Source organism: Monodelphis domestica, chromosome 3 (genome assembly GCF_027887165.1).
Source record: "Monodelphis domestica isolate mMonDom1 chromosome 3, mMonDom1.pri, whole genome shotgun sequence".
Lineage (NCBI taxonomy): Eukaryota > Metazoa > Chordata > Mammalia > Didelphimorphia > Didelphidae > Monodelphis > Monodelphis domestica.
This window is the reverse complement of record NC_077229.1, coordinates 151,634,740-151,654,704: the sequence shown is the minus strand read 5'-3', so window position 1 is coordinate 151,654,704 and position 19,965 is coordinate 151,634,740. Positions and strand designations below refer to the sequence as shown.

The window sequence follows — 19,965 nt, the reverse complement described above, 5'->3', positions numbered from 1 at the left end:
ATGTCGACCTCTGGTGAACTAGGGCTTTGCTCACCCAGCATGTGAAGACTGCTTCGGCAGAACAGGTGGAAGAAACCAACAAGAAGGTTCAATGGCTGAGATGGCGATGCAGCAAGGCACTGTGGAGTGCTCAGGGCGTGTTGGAGCACAAAGGACAACACGGCCATCCAATGCAGCTGAGGAAGTCTCCAGGTGTAGCGACTTTTCATGCCAATGGACCCAGGCTTCCAATGCCGAGAGAGTGGGACTGTCTCTGTGCATCGACTTTTCCACTTAAATCTTCATGCACAGGTGTCTTTGTGCACAAAAACGCACAAAGACAATTGTCATCCTCAGTTCGAGAGACAACCAACAACAACACGCTTCTCTTGGTATATGGTGTGAGATGTTATTCTATACTTATCTTTTGCCAGATTGCTTTCTGATATTCCAAATATTTCAGTGAAATAATGAATTCTTACTCTCAAAGATAAAAAACAAAACAAAACAAAACAAACAAAAAAATTTGGTTTTATGAAAAACTAGGCTATTCATTTACTTCTGTAGATTATGTACCTAATCTATTCCAATGGTTGACCTCTTTGTTTCTTGATGCATATAAAATAATGTTGATTATTAATTTATTAATATATTATAGTGTGGTTTAAAATCACATATCAGTAGGTAGTCTCCTTGCCCGTCTTGCTTCTTTTTCATTAATTTGTTATTCTTAACATTTTCTTGCTCTTGTTGAATTTTTATATTATTTTTCTACCTATCTATAATAATCCTTTGGTAGTTGGGTTGATAGGTCACTGACTTAGCAATTTCATTCTAGTCTTGTCATTTGTACTGTATTAATTGAGCCTACTCATGATTAATTAACACCAATTCTATAAGTCTATCTTATTTTCTATAAATTGTTTTGTTGTAGTTTTGCTCATCTGGCTCTTATAATTAGATTATTTTTCCATTTCTACCTGTTTAGTTTTATTGGTAATATAAAAAATTCTTACAATCAGATTTATTTTATATACTGCAACTTTGCTGCAATGTGTAATTATTTCAATTGAATTTTATTTGACATCTTGGATTTTTCTAAACTATATTTTCTACAAAAATGATCACTTATTTCATCTTTGTGTCTATTCTTTCCATTCCTTTTGTTTATCATCATTATAACTGGTATTTCTAACATTATATAAAATTTAGTCAATAATGGATAACCGATTTATTCATGATTTTATTAGAATTCCCCTTACTTATAATGTTTTCTCTTCATTGCACATATACTACTCATCATGACAAAAAATATCCATTCATTCCTATATTTTCTAGTGTTCTTTCTTCTGTAGCTCTAATTATTTTGTCCATTTTTTTCTTCAACTATTCTCACTTCATTTGCTTAAAAAATATTTCAAACTTGCTCCATATCTTCAGGATTTCTAGTTGAATTATGTATTATTTCCATTTTTCTCTGACTTGTTGCCTAAAGATATTTTGGAGCCATTCTCATGCCTTTGTGTTTTAAGCATTCCTGTTACCAAAAAGATAATTACAATGGACTATTTTTTGTTGTTATTGTTCATTCTACCAGAATGCTTCATGATTTTATACTTCTTGTTATGGCTGGGCTTTATGACACTTTTTCGAGGGAAGTTAGAAGCTAGTCCTATTGGTGCTTTCTTAAGGGTATTGAGTATTATATTGTTCCAAGATATCAAGATGTTGGGGGCCTGCAAACTTTCAATGCTTCTAAATTACTATAAGCCAGAGGAATGTTTGATTGCTTACAGCCCTGGTTTCAGCTTTGCAAATTTCTGATCTGGATTTCAGGGCAGGAGTAGAATGTTTTCAGACTCGGACTCTATCAGTTATTTAGGAAGTTTTGTTTTCTCTAGGCTCCTCTTTCATCTGGATTCTCACCTATGCTATTCCTTTGCAGCCTTTGCTGGTCAGATGTTCTGAGATCCCTCTCTGCTTCTGAGATCTGAGCCAAAATGCCGCTATTTGCTTCTGAATTTTCTCTTTTCTTGGTACACAATTCAGGTCCTCCCTGTAAGGGAGTGCCACCCCCTACGTCTAGATCCCTTTCTCAATTTATCTTTGATTTGTGACTCAGAATTAGGTAGTAGGTGACCAAGCTGCCATTTGCTATATTTTTTCCTATGGCAGTGCTCTAATATGGACCTGGGATTACCCCAGTTTGGTTCTGAGACCTTCTCTTTCTTTGGTGTATAGCCTCTTTTTGGGTTCCTAAGTGTTCAGCCAGTGTGGAATATTTCTGCCCTGACACAATTTCTAGTTTCAGTTCCACCTGTCTGTCTCTCTATGCTTATTTGTACCAGACAAAAATTTGCTGTAACTTTTTCAGAATTTCTCCATCAGGATAAGGTTTGGTACATTTTCTCAGTCTGTTTAGAGGAGTTTGAGGGATGGGAGCTTAACTGCAATACTTCTTGCTACCCAGACATCTTGGACTGTCCTCCCTTTCCTAGTTTTTCAAACAAGATTTAGAACCCTGGAATTGATCTTCAATTTTTTAATTAAATTTGCTGATATACCAATAAATTCTATCTTAGGTTTCATTTGGGAACTTATTCATGGTTTTTCAAATTCTTTTTATCTAATTAGATTGAATTACTTATATATGCCATCTATTTCTTTTACTGCTAATCTTGGCATTTTAGATTTTTAAAAATTCCTCCAGTTCATTTAGATCCTTTATGTTATTTGACACATATTTGGATGAAATAATTATTAATATGAAGCTTTATTTTTCATTTTTTATAAATTCATCTTTTGGAATATGTTAATTTTCTAGGTCTAAGCTTAAACCTCAGAAGTTTGGGGGTATTTTGTTGTTCTTTGTTGTTGGTATTTCTTTAATTATCAGGCATTTGGAGCAATCTTATATAGTTGAACTTTCAATTATTTCTTTTGACTAATTATCTTTTTTAAAAACTCTTTTCCTCTCTCATAGGATCAATATTAAATATTGGTTACAATAGAACCAGAAGTGTGGTAAGGACAAGGCAATTGGGGTTAAGTGACTTTCCCACTATTGCACAGCTTTGAAGCGTATGAGGCCAGATATGAAACCAAGACATCACTTCTCTAGACTTGGCTTTCTATCCACTAAGTCACCTAGCTGCCCTGACCAATTATTTTTTCCTAACCATCTTATTGTTATAGATGAAGAAACTGAGGACCAATTAATGTATATGACTTGCTGAAAATATCAGTCAAAAGAGCAGGTAAAACTGTTTCAACCCAGATACCCTAAATCTAATGCCAATGCTTTTAATGAATGTTTTCAAAGACAAATTCTATAATGCTGAACTATAAAGTTTGGGGTGTTGAGGGGATCTATACCTGAGAGTAAATGACCTTTTCATAGTTATAGTATCTGAAATTAATTTTCCCTATAAGTTTTAGAAAGTCTATGAATAGAAAATACTTTTCAAAGAGAAATTTTTTTTCACTCTGTGGAAGGGGAGAGAAGATCATAGAAGTCAAGCATATTATAATTTGAGGTTTTAAATGCCTGATTATATTTTTAATGAAGTCAACAGAAGAGGCATGTTGTGAAGCTAGTTTGTAGCAAAATAGCATTTTTGTTTTTATCTATTGCAATGAAATAAAAATAATTTTTCCAATCAACATTTTACCCTCAAAGTTATATAAAATATATAAAATATAATTGATTTAGAATATTAGAAGCTTGATGAACTGAAGTTATTTATCCTGTAACGTGTTTAAAAAATGATTTTTTCTTGCTTTTTTTTTAAACTTCATCTCTTTAAGGAATGCAACTTTCAAGTTTTTTTTGTGATCTGGCTACCTCTTTGGCATTTGTACTATAGTATTAATCATATTTATAGAAAAACTATAATTATAATAACAAGCAGTAAATATGCAGGTAGAATTTTTAAGGTTTGAAAAGTTCTTTACAATAATTATCTCATGTGATCTTTACAAAAACCTTATAAGTTTTGTGCTATTTGTGCTATTATTAAGTATTGTTAAGTATAATTAAGTATTAATTAAGTATTAAATTACCACTGAGTAAACTAAATTTGAGAGAGATCAGATGATTTGAGATTGGTCATATAACTAAGTCCCGGTTTCATGAATCAAATCTAGGTAATTCTGATTTTGAGGTAATTTCTCTTCCCTAAGTTTTTTTTTCATTTTTTTCTTTTTGGTTAGTCAAGTCAAATCAACCAGTATTTATGTGCCAGGCGCTGTGATGTGTTTAGACATATAAAGTAAGGCAAAAATATAGTCCCTTCCCTTAAGTGTATATTATAATTGGAGAGAAAACATGTTAACTATTATGCACATACAAAATCCATTTAGAAACACAAATAGATTATATATACACATATATATGTGCATAACACACATATATGTGTGTAACACACATATATATCAGAGAAATTGAGGAAATGTCAAAGTGAAGGTATGCAACTAGCCCATGGCCTTGGGTGTCATCTGAGTGATTCCAGGGATAGGATCTTGGCTATTTATCCATAATGTGCTAGGCATAATGATTGGTGTTATCAACCTGGTTCAGACAGGTGAATAATTTAAGGGACTTGTCCTATCAGTTAGTTATTCTTAGCAATATCATAATTAACTTTGGATGTTCATTTATTTCTAAATGCTTGGAATCAGGCCCATAACAATACCTTAACATTCTTCAAATCAACACCAGTCCAGGAAATTCAGTTTTAATTGTTCACATAGACTGGATTTTGGGAGATAGATTTTATCAATTATTAATAGGACACAGTCTGTTCAATTAAAAATAATTCCTTCACTTGAAAGAAGGACATATCTTTTCTCTCTTTCAGATGTGGAGGATGTTAAGTTACTTCCTATAATTTTTGACAGGAAGAGTTGAGGCATAGGTATAGAGAAGAATACCTAGAAGCATTAGAGCAGATATAGTGGGTGGAGTTTGATGGCAGCACTTTTAAATTCTCTGGAATTTTTCTCTCTTCCATATTAGTTGAGTCAGAGGAAGAGGCTTGGGTCAATTCTTCTCTCTCCCAGTTGCCCTCTTTTCTTTTTCTTTAGTTGATCAGTGAAGTTTTGGATGCTTCATAGTTTCCCTTATGCTCTATTATCTATTTGCAAGACAAAAGAATAAATGTTTTGATTCCATTATTTCTGCCTTCTGTTCTGGAGAATAGAATCCAATGGTATTCAACTTTTTTGTCAGTCTTGATAAAATGGAAGAGGAGGGAATAAGTATTTCTATAGTACCAACTAAGTCACAGGCCCTATATCAAGCACTTTACAAATATTGTCTCATTTACAACTCAGCAAATTTGATGCTATTATCTTAATTTCATAGTTGGGGAAATTGAGTCAGGCAGAGATTATGTGACTTGCTCACGGCCACACAGGTAGTAAGCATCTAATGTCAGATATGAACTCATGTCTTCCTAACTCCACACCTAGTACCCTATTCATCATGCAATCCAGCTACCTCCAAAGCCTGGTGACCAGAATGCTACTCTTCTGCCAACCAGTATTTTTTCTCTACTTTGCTATCTCTTTTATGTCTTTTTAATAAAAATACTTCTATCCTTCTATGAAGATATGGCCAGTGGGCCTAGCCCAGTTATCCATTGATATCTATTTTTATTTTCAGAAAAAATGTTTTATATTATTATGATTATTTTGAAGGCTTTATTCTCATTATATGTATTGTCTTTGATACATTTGCATATTGTACTGACTTCAATATTTCCTGAGATAATCTACTTGCTAGAAGTTCTCCATCAAGTTCTTCTCTCCTGAAGAAAATTATATGTGCTTACTGAATGGGATTCACCTCATTAGTGAATAAGTTGTATTTATTTCTAGTCATACCTGAAGTAGCACCTACTTAAAACAACTTCCCTTTGCATGTTTTGTAAATAGGCCTAAATTTGTTTTTGAAAGGATTTGCTTCTCTTGCCCCTATGAGAAAAGACTGCACTAATTTTCTGGGTAGTAGAGAGGGCTTACAAAATGGATTTGCAAAAGTATCTGTAAAAAAGAGTAGTATCTGTTTTTTTGTCCTGTGTTTGAAACCCTGTTAAGATGAAATCATTAGTAAGTAGGCACTTTCACATCATCTTTCCTTTAGCTGACATGAACACTTTTAACAAGATCAAAAAGAACCAAGCCACATAATATTTCACAAGTATCTTTATTACACACATGTTTAGAATAAATTAGAAGAATTCTTGCTAACATTTCAACATATTATCCAGGAGTGCTTGGAGTTGCTTGGAAGATCTTTAGGGAACAGGCTATCAATAGATTTGGGATATCTCAGGCTTATTAGCAAGTAGATTTTGAGTATATCATCAGCTACAAAGAATGATTTTTACATCAGTCTGTAATATTAATGATAGAAGAAATTATTGTACTTAGGAATCACTTCAACACTGAAATAGCTAAGATTCATAGAGACATAAAATTATTGATCAAGACAACAAGAAATACAAGGAATGACAGGTCATTTGGGGGTGTCATATCTAGTTTTGCAGAACTATCAGGAGAAATTAGCTTCATCTTCTCAAAACCGCTTATTTCTATTCCTCACTATGCCTCTGACTTAAGAAAATTCATAATCACTCAATAACATTCACTACCTTCAGTGAGAATTATCATGTCCATTTTCTGAATAATTTCACTTATTCCAATGAAAAATGAAGCCAATTAATATGAAAAGAGAAATTTAAGAAAATTTAGTGCTAGAATGCTTGCAATTTTTAAAAGTGTAATTGCTTTTAAAGTCACAATATTGTAGGATTTTCTTATCTTTATTTTCATCATTTCTCCTTTTAATTCTGTAAGGCTTCTTGGATGTTCACCATCGGTTATTGGTATTCACTATATTTAAGTTACTCAAATTATCCTCTTATCAGTCATCTTTAGAAACTTCTCCTCTGGGAGATAGTAACGCTAGGAAACAGCATTCAATTCTTCTCAATCTCAAAATCTCCCTTATCTCAGCTATTCTCTATTTCTACTGAGCAAAAGGAGGGGGAAAAATGAAGTAATGGATTTAAATAGTACCATGAAAGATTTAGGCTAGATAGAAGAAATTCCTGACAATGAGAATTGTGGAACCTTGGAATGAATTCCTGAGGGAGGTGAAATCTGTCTTTTTTATAGGTCTTAAAAATAGGTTATATCTCAAAAAATTTTATATGGGTTTAAGAAGATTCTTACTGAATATATAGCCTCTCAAAATCCCTAAAAGGATCCCATGATCCTGAAAACTATTATTTGAGCTTAACTGAGTTTAATATTTTATTATCAATATTTAGTGTTTCTAGTTTACTCTTTAATTGACATTATCAAGTTAGCAAGATATTTTGTTATTAGACCACTAAAAACCTTCCATGAGACGATTCCTCTGGTATTGCATTGGAGCAATGCATTGCTTCAAACAACGGGTTTGAGTTATGGGTTTGAGTTTTGCAAACAGGGAAGGAATGGAGAGGGAATAGATGCCTAAAAGACAGATTAGGATTGCTGCACTTGTAATTCATATGAATGGCAAAAAATGACTACTATGATCCCATTAATTTATAAAGGGTGAAAATATTTTACAAAGATCACATGCAATAATTATTTCAATCTTTTCATTAGAATACTAAGTTTAATAGAAACATACAATTGAATACTTTCTTTCCTAGTAGAAAGTGATGATCAGAATACCCAAGCTTTATAAGATTAGACCATAGGTGGGAAAATTAGATGGTTATTTTAGAGGCTAAGTAGTTACATCCAACTATATAAACTTCAAGTTAGCTAGGACTTAGTTTAAACTGGCAGGTATAGAGGAGTAGCTGTAGAGTTCATCACAGCTGTAGAGTTCAGCACAATCACAAGAAAATTACAAGAAAAAAGAAAGTATTTTATAAGATAAAATTATTTTAATTAAAATTATTTTCCACTTTAAGGAGAAAAAAAAGAAACAAGTAAAATACACAGTTCCTAACATAAATTGCTTATTTTCTTTTTGAATATATATATATATATATATATATAAATGTCTTATAATGGTTTGGTATTCATTTAATTAAGAAATTAAAACATTTTCAACTTACATTAGTAAACCAGATTCTGATTTGTACATAATTTACATTATATTTTGTTTCTCCATAATTTCACATACAGTTTTCCTAAAATGCAATTATGACTGAATGAGTAAATAAAACATCTAAATGAATAATGAAATAATGAAATAATTATAACAGATATATTTAATAATATTGTCACAGCCAATTAATCTATGTATATATGCATATATAAGCATGTGTGTTTATAAGGATATGATTAAACATCAATGCATACATACAGAGATATAATTTCAGTTTAATCTTATCCAATCTAAAACAATCTGATCCAAGTGAACGTGCATTTAAGTGTCATTTATTTGTAAGAGTTTATGCACTTTACTGAACATAGCAAAAAAAAAACACCACTTGCTGTCAAATAACATATTCTAGGGGATATTATGTTTATGGGGCATAAAATTGGGGAAAGTTTATATTAATTGAATAATTAATAAATATCCCTTACCTCAAAGTGTCCTAAGAAGAACATATACTTAGGGGAAGTAATTTGGAGATATTAATATTGGTTAATATATTTATTGATAGAAAATGATGATAGACATATTATTAAATGAGTCCATCATAGATACAGATAATGTAATAAGTTTTGATAAATGTAGTGAAAATATGATTATCCTATATGATTAAAGAACTGAAGATCACACAATTAAGTGGCTTTCCTCATGCTACATAACAGGATCCATAATGTCAGCTTATGTACTTGCTTCCACGTTGTAGATACATTCTCTTTTTAATAGGCAGTCTTCAAGAATTGCAATGGCTAGAACATTTATTACCCTGGCCAACTAACTGACAAGCCTCTCCAAACTTATCTGAGCCTTTTGTCAGACAACAGACACACTTTCTATACTTGAAGTCTTTCCAGCTCAATAGGAATTGCCAAAACCCATGATATTTTGACAAACTCTTGCAAAACAGACTAGTTATTCTTCCCTAAACATATCCCATACTTTCCCAGTCAATAATATTCTTTTTTTCTGACTCTACTCCCACCCCAAACATATTCTTGAACCAGTATGATCTGCCAAAAGTGTGTGCATACTTCAGCTTCTGGCTTCGAGCATGGCTTCAGAGCCATATATAGTCCTTTAGTGAGTCTCCTCTGATGCTGCAGGTGGATGGTATGATAAAGCACTGAAGTCACATAAATTTTAAGTTTTATTGCCAAACCATAATCCAAATGCTTTCACATCCAGTTAAATGATAACATTCCAGTAACACTGGTTGGATGCAAAGATTTCCTTCCATAAATGATGCTTGTGCTGATACTATGATGTAATGAATAACACTGTCCACTTTAAAACTGATATAACAGACTGGGGTATTCCAGAGGAAGGCAATCAGGAAGTCTTATCATTCCAGAAAAAAAGTTAAAAGAGCTAGAACTATTTATCCCAGAGTAGAGAGACATGATAGCTGTATCTAAGTGTCAGAATGCTTGTTTCATGGAAGGAAAGGGGAAGGGAGGAAGGAATTAAGAAAGAAGAAAGAAAAGAAGGAAAGAAGGAAGGAATGGACAGAAGTAAGCATTTATTAATTGGTACTATTGGCCAAATACTGTGCCATATGTTTTCCAAATATTGTCACATTTGATCCTTGCAACAAACTTGAATGTCAGATTCCATTATTATCCCTATTTTAGTTATAAAAACTAAGGCAGACAAGGGTTAAATAACTTGCCCAGGGTCATATGACAAATATGTGTCTGAGGTCAGATTTGAACTCGTCTTCCTAACTCTAGACTGAGTACTCTATAATTAGATTTCTTCTATTTATCTCCATTGGAAAGAAAAAAAAAACAAAAATACTTGGAAATTGCTGAGGCAGTTCTTGACTTAATATTAGGAGGAAATCCTATATTTGGGAAAATCCTAAAATTGGAATGGAATGTCTAAAGCAATGGAGTTAGGTGGCACAATGGATAGTGGTATGGACTTAAAGTAAGAAAGATCTGAGATCAAATCCCGTGTCAGACACTTATTAGCTCTGAGATCCTGCACAAGTCATTTAACCTCTGTTTCTCTCAGTCAATTAATGAGCATTTTTAAAGTATCTACTTCTTAAGTGCCTACTATGTGCCAAGCACTGTGTTAATTGCTATGGGTATGATAAAAGGCAAAAGACAACCTGTTTTCTCACAGAGCTGACAATCTAATGGGGGAAGACAATATGCAAACAAATATATAAAAGAGCAAATTATATATAAGATAAATAGGAAATAACTGAAAAAAGAAAGACACTAGAATTAAGAGGGAATTGAGAAGGATTCTAGTAAAAGATAAATTTGAATTAAGGCTTTTAAAAAGCCAGAAATGTCAGTGGGCAGAATGAAGGAGAAAGACTTTTCCAGACATGGAGGTCCCTGAGAAAATTAACAGCTGAAAGATAGAGTGCCTTCTTTGAGGAATTGCCAGGAAGCCAATGGCCAATGTCACTACATGGGAGATTGGAAATGTAGGAGGGGGGCTACTTATTTAAAGGGACTGGATATCAATGGAGCATTTTGCATTTGATCCTGGAGGAGATAGAAATCCTCTGGTGCTTATTGAAAGAAGTGAGATTGGCGGGGGGTAAGGGGGTAAGGGGATGACATGATAAAGCCTACACATTAGGAAAATCATTTTAGAAGTTAAAAAGAAGATGTGTTAGAATAGGGAGCTGAGGCAGTTAGATCCACTCACAGAGTATTGTAATAATCCAGTTATGAAGTGATGAGAGCTTGAACAAGGCTGGTAGTAGTGGTGTCAGAGAAGAGAGGGAAGCATATTTGAGAAAGGTTGCAAAATTAACAGGATAGAGAGTAAGAGATCTTAAGTAATTCAGGATGACTCTTAGGTTATAAGCCTGAGGGAATGGAAGGATGGTTTTGTCCTCTATGGTAATAAGGAAGGTAGGAAGAAGAGGGATTATAGCGGGAAGGATAATTAATATTTTTGACATATTGAGTTTAAGATCTTTCTTGGACATCCAGCTTGAGATATCTAAAAAGTAATTGGAAATGTAAGAAGGGAGGTTAGCAGAAATTTGGGGGCAAGATGGACAGATTTGAGAATCATCATAATAGAGATGGAAATTAAATTTATGAGACCTATTGCAATCACCAGTCATTCAAGCAATAATCAAACTATATACATTTATTGAGTGCCTATTAGGTACCAGACATTGTGCCAAGCACCTCATCAAGTGTAGTATAAAAGTAGAAGAGAAGATGACCCAGGACAGAACTCTGAGAGAACCCTTTGGTATGAGATTATGATCTGGAAGAGGACCCAGAAAGATACAAAAAAGGGCAGTAAGACAAGTAGAAGGAAAACTGTGAAAGCAGTGTCCTGAGTGTCTAGAGTGAAGAGACTATCAAGGAAGAGAGAGTAATCATTAATGTCAAAGGCTTGCTTCATAGTGGTTAAGGAAAATAAGAGTTAAGAATAAGTCACTGGTCAACAGTGTCAAATGATACAAAGAAGCTGAGAAGGCTGAGTACTGAAAAAAAGGTCATTAGATAAGGACATTAAGATTTTACTGGTAATCTTGAGGGTGGTAAATTCAATTTAAGTTGGAAATTATATTTAAAAATGTTGATAAGATAATGAGAATAGTAGGGGTAAAGAGTATATTTTTCCCCTCAAAAGATAATTTAGAAAGGCACAAGAAATATAGGATGATAGCTTGAAGAGAGAGTAGGGTCTAATGACATTGTATTTTTAAAATAATGAGGACATTTCTAGTATTATCATGGATTTATCTATTATCCAAATGCAGATAAATCTCGAATTTAATTGCCCAGTGCTAAACTATCACCTAACCTCCAGTATCACATTTCCAAATGCCTTTTGGATTTCTCAAACTAGATGCCCAAGAGATATCTTAAATTCAATATCTACAAAATTGAACACATTATCTTCTTCCCCTTCCAACTCTTCTCCCCTTCCTAAATTCCCTAATACCATTAAAGGTATCCTTTCAGTCATCCAGACTTAGCATCTTAGTATCCGTTGTCAAATTCTGTCTGTGTAGGTGGCACAGTGGATAAAATTTGGGTCTGAAGTCAGTAAGACCTGAGTTCAAATATGGCCTGAGACAATTGCTGTCTTACTCTGTGTAAATCACTTAACCTCTTGTTGCTTCAGATTCCTCGCCTTTAAAATGAGAATAATAACAATACCTGTTTTCTAGGATTATTGGGAGGATCTAAGAAGATAACACTTATAAAATGCTTAAGATAATTCCTGGAAAATAATAAATGCTAGATAAGCATTAACTTTATTATTTTCTACCTCTCCAATATCTCATCTAACCCTGGCACTGTCTGGCTGTAGATCTTCATCACTCCACACCTAGACTATTGCAACAGAATGTTAGTTTGCGTCCCTCCCCCAAATGTTTCTCTATTCTAGCCCATTCTTCTTTCAGCTGTCAAAGTGAGCTTCTCTGAGTACATGCCAACCCCTCCCCCATTCAATCAACTCCATTGATTTCCTATAACCTTCAGGAACAAACATAAAATCCTCTTGGGAACATTCATAATTTGCTGCTCTCTTTCCTACCTTTCCATACTTCTTATACCTTACTTCTCACTATGAACTCCGTCACTCATACAGTGGCACTAACCTCCTTGCTTTTCCTTTCATAAGACATTCATTGATTGTATCATACACCTGGGATTCTCTCTCATTTCATTGCTGGAGGCCATCACACCCCCACTGGCTGACAAAGTGAGGCCCCCACTGATCCTCTGTGACTTCTCACTCTCTTTAACTTCCCTCAATAATGGATGATTATTGTTCTCTCTCCAATATGAAAGAAATTATATAAGAGCAAAGATTTATAGAATAAATATGTATCCCACCCCAATATCTCCAGACTAGTGCCCCCAAAAGATTATATTCATAGAATTAAAATCTAAAGATCACTAGCCATTACCCCTCTTTTCTCAAGCAGCGGCACATTCCAAGGCCCCACAGCCAATACCAGCCATATGCTTAAGCACCACAATAAATCTTTCTTCTAAAACATACACTGTTAACACACTCCACTGAATTCATTTACAAGGCAACATTGCTAGATGCTTTAAAGTAACACAAGAAAAACAGAACTTGTAAATTGAGGAAAACCCCAAATCTGGTGCGTCATTAAATTACCCTCTAACCCTGTACCTAGCTACAAAATGTTTTGTTACCTATATCCTAAGTAATTGTGATTGATTATGAAAGCTGACCAAAAGTAACAATGATTCTCCTAACTGGTCATCCCATATGTCAGGGAGAACGAACCTCCAGATCACCCTGTTTATGTCATTCATCTATTTCTGTCATAGCAACAATGTTTCATTGACTATATCCTTAGGCTTCGCATCCCTTATTAGGTTCTAAGGAAACATGTATGTTGAAAAATGATTGGGTGCCAAGAAAGTATATTCTCACTGAACCTATAAAATAAACCAGCCCCTGTGCCATGGCAGAGCACTGTGTGATGCCTGACATGGGATTGAACATGCAGTGCCTCTCATGCATTATTCGACTGAATCATCACACTTAGTCAGAAGGACCCTCTGCTCTGAGAGACCACTGGTATAGCTCTCAAAGTTTCATCTCCATTTATTATTTTGAAGATTAAATTTAACTCTCTCCTGATTGTGAAAATGAAATTAACTTTCCCCTGATTGTGAAAATTAAATTAACTCCCCTGCCCATTTTTAGATTTGATCACCAAAAGTGTAAACATCCCACTTAATCATTTAGTGGGAGGTCTGTGACCCACGTGTGCAATAGTGGGTGACAAATCAAAATTTAACTGACTGCCTCTGGGCAGTCCTAAAGCAAGGCTTCAAAAGTAATTGGTAGACGTAAAAATTAGGGGAAGACACAGGAAGTGATGCAAAAGGGAGTGTCTTTAAAAGGGAGTTACAACTTACTGTGAGGGAGAATTATCTGATATTCCTGGGATAATCATCTGAGGTCTTCAGCTGGTGAAGAATCTGCCAGCAAGACCTGAGACCCTTTTTTCTGGTGAGGCTGTTCTTAAATGTCTTCCTTTAGATTGACACATGATGAGTGAAAAGAGCTGACTCCTTTCCTGAATATTTTCTGAAGAGATTAGCCTCAGGAGAGACCTATCCTCTTGAGAGATGCTTCCTGTATCCCCAGGTCCTTGGCTACAAGGCCTGAAATGTCTCAGGTTAAGGACTAAACTCCCCTGCCTGTTTTTGAGCCAGGGGTTGGATTAAATTACTTAGTACTTAGGCTAGATATTTTACACTATCCTCTCTCTCTCTGATTTCCTACTCCATTCTCTCTATATTTTGTAAATAAATTTCTTTGGAATAAATTAAATTCCTGGTGACCCTATTTTATAATAATCCAGTCCAACCTTTTTATAATTAACCCCTTTTTCCCCTTACATTTTTAGTCTCAGTTAAAGTCAATTTTTTCTATAAGAAGCCTTTCTCTATCCTCCATAATCTTAGTGACTCCCCTCTAATGTTATCTCCAATTTATCCTGTATATGTACTATTCATACATAGTTGTTTGTATCTTTTCTTCCTCTGTTAGACTGTGAGCTCCTTGAGAATAAGGGATATCAGTTTTTTGCCTTTCTTTGTGCATGCCACAAATAGTTCCTTATAGATTGACATTAGAGAATCATTGCTTAATTTCAAGATATCTTCTGCTTAAAATAAAGCACTTCAAGGGGAAGTAAGGCATTCAACATCTATCAATTTACCGAGAAGATACGTTTCCAAACACTTTCTCCAGGGAAAATGTCTCTTGGACTTGCTGGAATCCAGATTTCTGCATTCACCAACAATCAGAGATCTGCAAAATAATAGTAGATCATTACTTTGATCATCATTTACTGAAATTTATGCTGCATATATGTGTGTGCAACAAATACTGAAAACAAAGTACAAAGGATATAATTTTATCTCTATTTCTGAATTGTCGTTAACTTTAATTGTGGAAGGTCACCACTTGCTCATGGTCGCACAGTGACTTTTAATGCTGGTGGTGGAATTAAAACTCATCCCTCTAAGCAGAGTTCATAATTCTTTCCACTATATCAATTTCGCCTTGCTTTGCTTCCTAAGTCTTCAGAAAAGTCTCAGTTCTTGGTTAAATAACTAACTAACTAAATAAAAGTCATTGACATCAATGAATTTATATTCTAATGATGTATTTCTATATATGTATACATACATATATCTATATCTATATCTATATCTATCTATCTATCTATATCTATATCTATATCTATATCTATATCTATATATGTAACTTTCTCCTCTTCCTCTTCCTGATCCTCATCCCCCTCCCCAATCACCTTATCTCCTAGAGATCATACTATGAAGACTTTAACCCTTTCATCTCAAAAAACTCTTACCCTGAGTTCCTTTTGATGAGCACCCACATGACCTATTATATCTAAGCTGGTTCCTAGTCATGCTTTAGTTTACTCCTAGATGAATTTGTTGGCTACTTTGTAGTAGGATCCTTATACCCTTTATTCTACTCAATTCCTCCCTTTCTCTTCAAGTTTTGTAATCACACTCAAACCAATATTAACATTTATAATTTAGAAGTTTGTCAATATACTCTCCTACTGAATTCAATCTGACCATATACACTTACTAGCTGGGTCCATTTGCCTCACTTTCTTAAAATGTAAAATGAGGGTGATAATAATCTCTAGGTGTCAGATAGTTAATAAGTATTTATTAAACACCCACTATTTCCAGGCACTGTGTTAAGTACTGAAAATACAAAAAAAAAGGTAAAACACACATCCTAACTCTAGAAAACTCACAAGCTAATGGGGAAGACAATAAGTGAATAAATATGTACAAATTATATATACAGGAAAAATAGGAAATAATTGGTAGAGGGAAAGAACTAAAATTCATCAGGATTTAGAAAAGTATTCTGGAGAAGAAGAAATTTATCCTGGACTTGAAGGAAATCAGGGAATCTAGGAGGTGGAGAAGAGGAGCAAGAACATTCCAAGGGTGGTAACAGTTAAAGAAATCACCCAGAGAGGAGAATCTTGTACATGAAAGCATAAAGAGACCAATGTAATTGGATTAAAGAACATGTTAGCATATGTCAAGTGTGAGAAGGCTAGAAAAGTAGAAGAAAAATCAATTATGAAGGATTTTGAATATCAAAGAGAATATTTTATGTTTCATCATAAAGGTGAAAGGGAGCCACTGGAATTTATTGACTAACAATAACATGGTCAAACATACACCTTAAGAAAATTATTTTGGTTGCTTAATGGAGGATGAACTGGAGTGGGGAAAGACCAGGAACACTTAGGTAGCTCAGTGAATATATTACTGAGCTTAGAGTTAGGAAGACATGAGTTCAAATCAAGCCTTAAATACTTATTTTTGTATGAATATGTGTAAATTACTTAATCTCTGTCTTCATCAATTTCTTATTTGTACAATTGAAGGAAAGCGACTATCTCCCAAAGTTATTGTGAGAATTAAATGAGATGATACTTTAAAAGTGCTTAGTACCATACCTGACTTATACTAATCATTATATAAAATTTAGTTGTTATTCTTAATTTTTATAATTATAGTAATAGCAATATTATAGGCCAACCATATGGATACTATAATAGTCCAGGGCTGTTGTGAAGAATAATTGAGATAATAGTTGTAAAATATTTAACACAATACTTGGCCCTGTGGCAGAGGCTGGCACTAGAGAAAAAGTGCCAGCCTGAAGAGTGTGTGAAACTGATCACCTTGTCAGGAGAGGGGCCCTAGGAGTTTAGAATCTTGAGAAGTAGAAGATTCTGGCTGGTAGAGGAGTTGGTCTCTCAGTTTTGAGAAATCAAAGGGAGAAGGTAGAAAGACTTTCTCTTGAGGATTACTCACTTTTCCTGCTAGTGACTGGAAATCTTTTCTCTTGACATTTGACTTTGCCAAAGGGCCAAACCCTAGGTGAGTCAACCTGACTTTCTCTCAGGGGGCTCAGGCTGCCAAAGCCTGAGTACCCTCCAAACTTGAGAAGGAAGGGAAAAGGGTTTTAGATAGCAACAGGGACACCTTTTCCCCACTTTCCTCTCCCATTCTTTCCTTGCTTGTTATTCCTTTGTATTACCTTGACTGAGTTGATAGTTAATTTTTTCTCTAAGCTATGTGTGAGTGAACAGATCAAGGGGAGACCCTTTGGTCTCTAGTAGTGGAGGGGGAACAAGAAGTACAAGAGAGAATCTGGGAGCGCAGCCTTAGCTAAGGAGGGAAGGCAGAAGAGGGAAAATCTTCAAACCCCCTTTTCTCTCTGAGCCAACCCTAAACATCAACTGTCTCTCCTAAACCCCACTTTGAGAAGGGGGATCTCCACTCTTTCCCCTTCTCTATACTAAAGACTGAACCCCTCAAATACAAATTAACCTCTCCTTATTATACAGCCCATAGTAGGAACTTAATAAATGTTTATTTCTTTTCTCCCTTCCTCTATAGCCAAACATCAATTTTAAGCTTGCCATACAAAAACAGCTCTCCATTGTTACCACTCCCCTTCATGTGCAGTGTACTTCTATTAGATTATAATTTCACTGAGAGAAAAATTTGTGTTTTTTCACTTGTATCCCTAGAATTTAGCTGAAAGCTTGATACTGTGTTTAATAAAAAATTTTTCATTCATTCATCATACTTGTATATAAATAAGCTTATTATTACATGAACCGAGAGAGAAGGCACTAACTGGAAAGGCTTCAGAGGAAGTATCTCTTGAAGATTCTGAGGTGAAGAGATGCTGTATAAGAGATTAAACTGTGCAGATTCAGAAACAAAAGTTGAAGTGTTAAGTTCAGTGAAAAGCTAGTCTTCCAGTCTATCCAAAATGCAGTTTGTGAAAGGAAGTACAATACTTATCACCTATTAGGATAAGACTGAAAAGGCTGGAAATAGTTAGATTATAAATGAGATTTAAATGTCCGGGTGAGGAGATCGTATTTTAGTACATTTTTTTCTAAAGAATAAACTTCTGAAAATTTTTGTTAAGAGTCATGTCTCAATGAGTTCAAGCCACTAACCATGAATGAACCACATCATAAAATACTGAGAAACAAAGAAACAAAACCAAAATCCTTCATAATCTAGTTCCCTCCAACTTTTCCAGCTTTCTCATATTTTGCATATATTAATGTGTTCTTTAATTCAATTGCATTAGCCTCCTTCCACTTCATGTACAAGACTCTCCTCTCCAGGCAATTTCTTTAACTATTACCAACCTTGAAATATTCTGGCTCCTCTTCACCACCTGGCTTCCCTGAAAATTTAAGTGAATAGCTGCTAATCAAACAATATATGTGCTCTCTCTCCTTGATCCTGCCCCTTGGCTGGGGTGCTCTAGTCTCCTCCCCAAAAATGAAAATAGATGCAGAAGAGACTGCTTCTAGGGTTAGACCACTGCCTCTGGCAGATTTCTGGCACTTCATTGGTGGACTTCCTGAACTTCAGATTCACTGTGGATAAATGAAACTGAAGAAGCAAAGCCAGGGATAAGGGAGTGCTTAATTTATTTTAGTTTTATATTTTATTAATTTTATTTTAGTTTTATTTATATAAATAGTATATTTTAGTCCATGTAAATTTGTAGATGCATCAAAATACAGTATATTGTCATGAAACAAATTATATTTGCTTGATAAATTTTTGCCTGCTTATGAGCCTAAAATACCAAGAAGTAGAATGACCATGTGGAAGGATATGTACTCTTACTGTAGAGAAGAGAGCTCAGGTCTGCTATCTGCGTTGAGCTGCTCCCTCTCCTCAAGCTCCGCAGCCTATATCAGCATTTCCTCAGCCTCCCAAAGTTCTGAGTCTAGTTTCTCTTAGGGGTAAGCCTGTGTTGACCTCAGCCAGCTTCCCTCCTAGAACTTACAAGTTTGCCCTGTGCTAGCTCCGACTCCAGAAAGATAGGTGAAGTGGGAGAGGGGTGATGAGCTTGCTCTTAGTGGAGGAAATTTTGCCACCGTTTAGCATGGAAATGCCCTAATTTTGCCTACCTTCCCTGCTGTGTGCCCTACCATGGAACTCCTTCACTTGTTTGACATTGGTTTTGTCATTTTGAGGCACTCTGTCTCCATTGGTGGAGAGAAGAAGAACTCTGCTTCTACTCTGGAGCCATCTTGACCAGGAAGTCTTCAGGTCTGTTAACTGTTGCAGAGTAGATTCACAGGGACTGAGTGGGAAGAATACATTACCAATGTCAAGTATGATCAGAAAAGGATGAGTCCATTTTAGATTGAAATCTCGGAAATGTTAAAGATAAGATTTATTATACAAGTTATTTTTCTCACAACATATTTATTTGGTTAATTAAATTTGGTGAGGTAAAAATAGCAAAAGTAGGAAAATTTCAGAAAAATTGTAAAAACAATTAACCATATAAGTGGTCTAAATTTTTTTTAATCATACAAGGTTAAATTGAACTCACTAGAATGATGTTAAAATGAGGATAAAATTTAGAAATTAAAGGGAAACATTAAAATACTTCAAACATATCCTCCAAGAGATGATGTGTTAAAAATCTAATCTTTTGAATTAATATATTGTACTTAACTTTTAAATTTTATAACACATATTATAAGGATATAAATTTTAAGATCCTATTTCAGATGCATATCCTCTACTATCATTAGATCTAATTTTAAGCAGGATTAATTAAATGCATGAAATGAGAAGCACTGTGACCTAATGGATGTAAAGCTAGGGTTGTACTTATAATATTTTACAACTATGTCTAAATTGTTTTAAAAAGCTCATCTGACAAACCTTAAAATTATCTGAATCATTAACATTTTCTTTATTATTTTTTTA

General features: G+C 34.4%; 1 long non-coding RNA gene across 1 annotated transcript; it reads right to left on the bottom strand.

Moving 5' to 3' along the window:
- Positions 1-6,102: 6,102 nt before the first annotated feature.
- Positions 6,103-19,292, bottom strand: LOC103101519 (uncharacterized). Its single transcript, XR_465333.3, has 3 exons — positions 19,152-19,292; positions 14,853-14,944; positions 6,103-6,377 (listed from the first exon to the last, which is right to left on the bottom strand). It is a non-coding gene; the product is annotated as an uncharacterized LOC103101519 (long non-coding RNA).
- Positions 19,293-19,965: the final 673 nt, after the last annotated feature.